Genomic DNA, 6594 nt, shown 5'->3' on the forward strand with positions numbered 1-6594 from the left:
TAAACCGCAAGACTATTTATTTTATAAAAAACTTTTTCATCAACCTACAGTAGCAAAAAAAAAAAAACTAAAAATGATTTAGTGTCTAAATCGTTTGCTAAATTACTTGTAAATAGTTATAGTTATTCAACAACCGTTTCCATTAGTTCTAGCAATCATTTCTTTATATTGCTTAGAGCTATTTAAAATGTAATAAACATAAATTTACTAACGTCAAACTAAATTCCAGACACTAAATGAAATTAATGTTTTTCGAATCGTACAAAAATAATATACAAGTGTCACAATTCACAATGCACCTACAGATATTAGTGTAGTCAAAATTATTATACATTTATATATTTGGTATTTATATAAATATAAATCAATTGATAGAATAATATATTGTAATCGGAGCTCTGTTAATATTGTTAATAATAATAGTAATAATTTTAACTGAATTCGAAAAATTCTTATAAAATATTTAGATTTTGTCTAAGTTTTTTTAATTACATATCATTTTTTAATAATGTAGTACATAATCTCCTCCCATAAACATCAGATTGACTAGATTTATTTGCTGTTTATTATATGTGTATTCAACTATGTTACATAAATATAAATGCTAATAACTTAATTATATAAACTCATCAAAACACAACATTATAATTAATTTATAAATTCTTAAGTTTTAAAAATTTTAATTTAAGCATTTAAATAAATGTTGTTATAGGAACTATAATAATGAATGCATCGAAAATATCTACTAATAATTAATGAATAATTAAATGTCTCACAAAATCGTTTGTAATTCTTTACATGCAGTTTTTTTTGATATTAGAACGATTTTTTACGGAACATTTTGATAGAAAAATGTATTTAAATATAAATCTAAACTGTTATAATATATTATAATATGTACTGCACAAATAATAAATAAAATCCTAAAATAAAAAAAAAAAAATTGTGTTTAATTTCGGTAATTTATTTAAAATTGATTTTCATAGGAAGGTCAATTAGTTTTAAAATAAGAATTTCAAAAATCTAATAAAAACATTTTTTTAGATATTATCTTAAAAAGATCCTAATTAGTTGTCATAATATTATAGTTATTAACTTATAATAATTAATTATAATTTTTAGATTAATATCAATTTATTATACATAATACATATATATTATTATTGTTATGTTTTTAGAACCCTTTCAAGCAGATTTAACTTAAATCATTAATGGATGTTATCCCTTTCTCAGGTAAATTGATACAAATCTTTATTTAATTATTATTAATGGATGAATTCTAAAATAATAATATTTCATATCCAAAACATTATATTACAGGAATGTTAAATCAATAACAAATTGTAAAACATGCAATATCATTAATTAATTGATAAACCATTGACATTGCGAATTGACTAAAACAGTATTGAAAACGTTTAGTTTTCTTTTAAAATTAGCTTTTTACAATTAATTCTGTGTATTTAATAGATACTCGATAGATAGATTTAATTCACGAGAAATAAGAACCTCAGAATTGTTTAGTAGTTAATAAATATTTATGACCGAGTTCAATAAAACGTTGAAACTAAAAATTCTACTCCAGATATATTATATATATTATTATGTATACCGTGTGCATTTCTAAAAAAGTGTAGAGCGAATAATAAAAAACGAATAATATTTCATTTAATCATGTCATGTACAAAATATGCTGTAGTTGGAATTAATTATTATTAAAAAAAATCATGCAACAAATATTTTTGTTTTGGCTGATGGGATATTGGGGTGGAGGCACTTACCATAAAAAAATAAAATGTCTAATAATTTATTACAATGTACATTTTATAGTGGTGATTGTTGATTATTCAATCGTCGTGTACAAGCGCATCAAGCAGTCAGAGTGACAAATTCATTACAATAATATTATCGCATGAAAAATATAAGTAGGTAGGTACATAATATGATAATATTCGTAAACCTACACGTAAAAAATAACACTATTATTGTTGGCGGTGGCCGAACGTGGCGTTTGTATATAATAACTGAGTTGTCCGGTATACCTCCTATACAAGCATAATAATAATAATATGATTATTATAAATATCAATAATAGATATTATAACGTGTAATTAAAGTAACAGTAGCACGTTGATGTACACCCACACAAACACTTGCATTCGTCGTGCAGGAATATTATACTCGTGTTTTCACTTCGACGTCGCACGAGTCGTATGCACACATAATAATAATATACGTCATACTACGGCATAACGTTTAATAATTACGCGCACTTATACAGACACGTGCGCACACAATATACACATATATATAATATACTTATATAGATATTTACAACTCGTTGCCGCGATATAATACGTATATAGGTGTACCTATACCATAATAATATATTATGCGCGTACGTGTGTGGCATAGTTTCGTTTATACCATAATACGGCGGTCGTGTGTGCGGCGGCTGACGAGAGTGGTCCAGAGGCGGCGGCGGTGGTTGCAGGAGCAGCGTCGGTCGCACGCGCTAGACACGCGTCTCGGGCGGCCCGCAGCCTCCTCTGCTCACGTACGCGGACCCGCTGGTGTGGCGGAAGGCCGAGGAGGCAGGACGGCGGTGTCGAGAAAACCAGGTGCAGATCCCGTGCGAGTCAATACGAAACGCGCGCGCGTCCTACACCCATACGACCTTATAATGTTATATTGTAGCTATATTATAATATTCTTATGAAATATAAGAATATAATATAAAATATTTAGAAATCGATCTTCGTCGGTAAGTATAAGTACATACTAGGATACGACTTGTCGGACGAAGCGACCACCCGAGATATGCGCGCGCGGATGTAACTAGTGACAGAAGCTATAGCTATATAAAGTCCTAGAAAACCTGCAAAGTTCAAAATAAGCCCCACACATCACGAGCGTCACTATAGAAGTAGTTACTGCTGCTGGGAGTCTTGTAAAAGCAAAGGTTAAAACAGAGTAAAATACTTAAAAGGGACCCCCACGCCATTAAAAATGAATCTCAAAAATAAAATCTAAACAATAAAATATGTACCTATAATAAATTGGTATATATTTTATAACTGTATAAACCTATATTTATTTAGATGCGCAAATATGTTTATAAAATATAATTTATCGATAATCCCTTATTAGATAATTCTAACACCATACTTATTATAGCCACCGATCATACTAAATCTGTTTTAGCTCATTTAGTCGACCTGACGTATGTTTTGATTCTTCTCATACGCATAAACTCGTACATCCACAATATTGATATTATATATTTTATACATATTTATAATTATTAATTATTTTACACATCGAACCATGTCAACATGAAAGTTTTTTTATGCAAGGATTTGGGTTTTAACCAGGATGGGCTTAAATGCAAAAACGTATAGGTAAGGGGCAGCCCCCCCCCCACCATAGTCGCTGGATACGTCATAAGAAATACGTGTACACTGCTGCTATTATTACGGCTGTTTCCGGAGATAGAATGGCGAGAAATAAAAAAAAAAGCAAGCGACAAAACAACCATTTCGGCGTGTCACGCGACCGCGGGTACCAGCGCACCAATATAGTGTAGGTTGTGTATCGTCGCTCACCGCGCTGGCTACCGGCGGTGGCAGCTACGGTCCCTTCGTTCGGATTTAATCGAGCTGCCTGTAAACCTGTTGTGCTCTCTGAAAAGGGGGATGCACCGCGCGTCACCCTAGGGCGAACGTCTTTTGGAGCTGGCTTCCCGACGACGACGACAACGACTACACGATGGAGGCGATGACGATAATAATAATTAATGTTGAATGGACCGATGAGCTGCAACCCCCGTGTATGTAACGACCAAGGTCGACGAAGAAACGAATACCTTACTGATCTCCACGATATGACTATCACGGCCCGTCGTCGTGTGCCTATAACATTACAACGATTTACTGATATACCTATTATATATATATATACTATATACTATTAATCGGTACCTATATATACATAGGTACTGATTAATATTTTAATACACATTATAGGTAGGTACTTAACTACTATCATCGCTCGGATGAAGCGTAGGTACCTATTAAATATTATAAATGTACAACAACTTTGAGAGATGAGCACCACCACATTGTTATACGATATACCGACATACCGCGGTTCAGTCTACGGGTTTCGCGTGATCTTACGTATCTATACATACGTCTTTACTATAGATACTGAAAAATGCATTTGTGGCGCAGATCTATAATGATACTATACTAACCTTATATTCGATCACTTATAAGTTGTAGGTAATTATTGTAAAAAATAAAGAAAGTAATATACCTATATAAAAACATAATATATATCGGCCGTTTTCGGATATTCCGCAAAGGTTGATAAAATACATAAAGGCAGTGGTTTATAAAGTGGGGTGATATGAAGGGGGTAGAAACCCCCATATTATTAAAGGCAAGATTATGCATCCTCTTGAATTTAAGTCTCGAAAGTCAGGGAGGATACTTAACAAGACATTTACTAACGTGATATTCAATATAAATTAGTTTTTATTTGTCTTTTTAATGAAATATATATAAAACTAAAACAACTTTAACATTTAAATACATTTTTGTTTAACATTTCGGGTTAAAGATTGCAATTTATTTTTACTGAGCAGATTAGCTTAATATGTGTTGGTAAGATCATTTTTCTTAGGAGGAAATTTGTTTTTATAACATATTAATATAAATTTTTTATAGACAAACAGGTATGTATGAAAGACAAAATTAATGGAGGTTTAAACCTCGTGGGCTTCTTAAAAATGTTTGGTTAGATATAGACTTTGGTAAGAATTCGGGAACGCTCCTAAAATGTTGGTGACTATAATCTATAGTCCTCCTTCGACATTTTTCCCACTTTAACCACTGCCGTATAATGAAGGTGCAAGTGTGCGATTATTATATAAGTAAATAAATTAAATTATACACTAAACTATTCAAATTTCATTCTACGCGATACGCATAATATTATGTATATAGATTGAAGCAATATTTTTACGTATAATAATTATTTGAAAAAACGACTGTGAAATACCCTCGAGTTCAACACGCACACTATAATATTATTATTGCAGCTGCAACACGCGGGCGCGCGTTCGCGACGCCGAGTGTCCACCGCGAACCAATACAGTCAGTAATCGCGCACAACAACATGGTATCGGCGCCGCCGTTAATCGTATGCGACCATAAAATCGCACGTGCCTAAATTTATATCTTTCGAGAGTTGCATCTGACGGCATTGTGCCACGTGTTCACAATTTAAATACCTTCAGTCATATTTTTTAAGTCGTTGGTTCGCTATATAGTTGATAATATTGTAATATTTTGTGCTGTTTTATAATATTTATTATATACTTTTGTATTCGGTTCAAACAGAATTATTATATTAATATATTCATCATAGACCATAACATAGACGATATACCTATAATATAATATACAATAATACATACTATATAGTCTATAAAATACAATTTTATATGCAGGACGATTACGAATTCAGTTTCAAAAACCTAGATAGTCTGGCTTGTGGCTACTGCAGATTACTGCATTATAGAACACATACAATCTTGTAATGAAGAAAAACAAATCTGTACAGTAAAATCTTGTAATGTATTCGAATACAAGTATTTAAACACTTTTTGAAGTATTTAAATTTATTTTTTAAATATTTTGAATACTTTTTAAAAATATTTTTAACAAAGTTTAAATACTTGTATTAAAATACTATAAAGTCCGTTTTATTAATTTAAATTTATTATTTTTCACAAAAAATGTACAATAAAAATAATATTGTTTTCGTTGAAAACTAATATTATGTTTTTGTATAGTAAAAGTAGGTAATAACAATATTTAAAATTCAAAAAATACCACATCAAATTTTATATGGTTTCTATATTGGAATTTTTTGAGAAAATTGAAAACTTAACAATTTTTAAATTGTTCCATATTAATAGTTAATCCCAGGGCTTGCAAACATTATAATAACGTTATGATTATAACGTTATATTTGATAAAAAACGATTGAAATTTGTAAACGTAATTATAACGAAAAACGATAAACATAAATAAAAAAATAACACAAAACAAAACGTAACGTTTAACAAAATATATGATATATCATTAAACAAAACATAACGAAAAACGGTATATATTGTATTCCATTAAACGAAATAATTAATTTCCAATTATTTAATAATACTTAGTATTATTAAATTATTTATTCGATCCAAGAATTAATTTTATCCCGTATCCGGCCTATCCGGGAGATCCCGTATTAGATTTATTTTAAAATTTAATAAGACGGTATTAATAGAATAATTTAATTACCAATAGCTAATAATAGTGATACTCTGATAATATTGTACTGTACTATCTGTACTACGGTCGGAATTTATACCATTCAACTATTGTGTTCAGTGATCAGTTTGCTCAGATTTGTTCAGTCGTCAGTGTTTGTGTAATTGTTGTCAAATGTTTAATATTTATATTTTATACTAATATACTAATAGTTTTAAAGTGCATTCGTATAAAATAAATGTTGACAAAGTATGTCAAAACAATC

Source organism: Acyrthosiphon pisum, chromosome A1 (genome assembly GCF_005508785.2).
Source record: "Acyrthosiphon pisum isolate AL4f chromosome A1, pea_aphid_22Mar2018_4r6ur, whole genome shotgun sequence".
Taxonomy (NCBI): Eukaryota; Metazoa; Arthropoda; class Insecta; order Hemiptera; family Aphididae; genus Acyrthosiphon; species Acyrthosiphon pisum.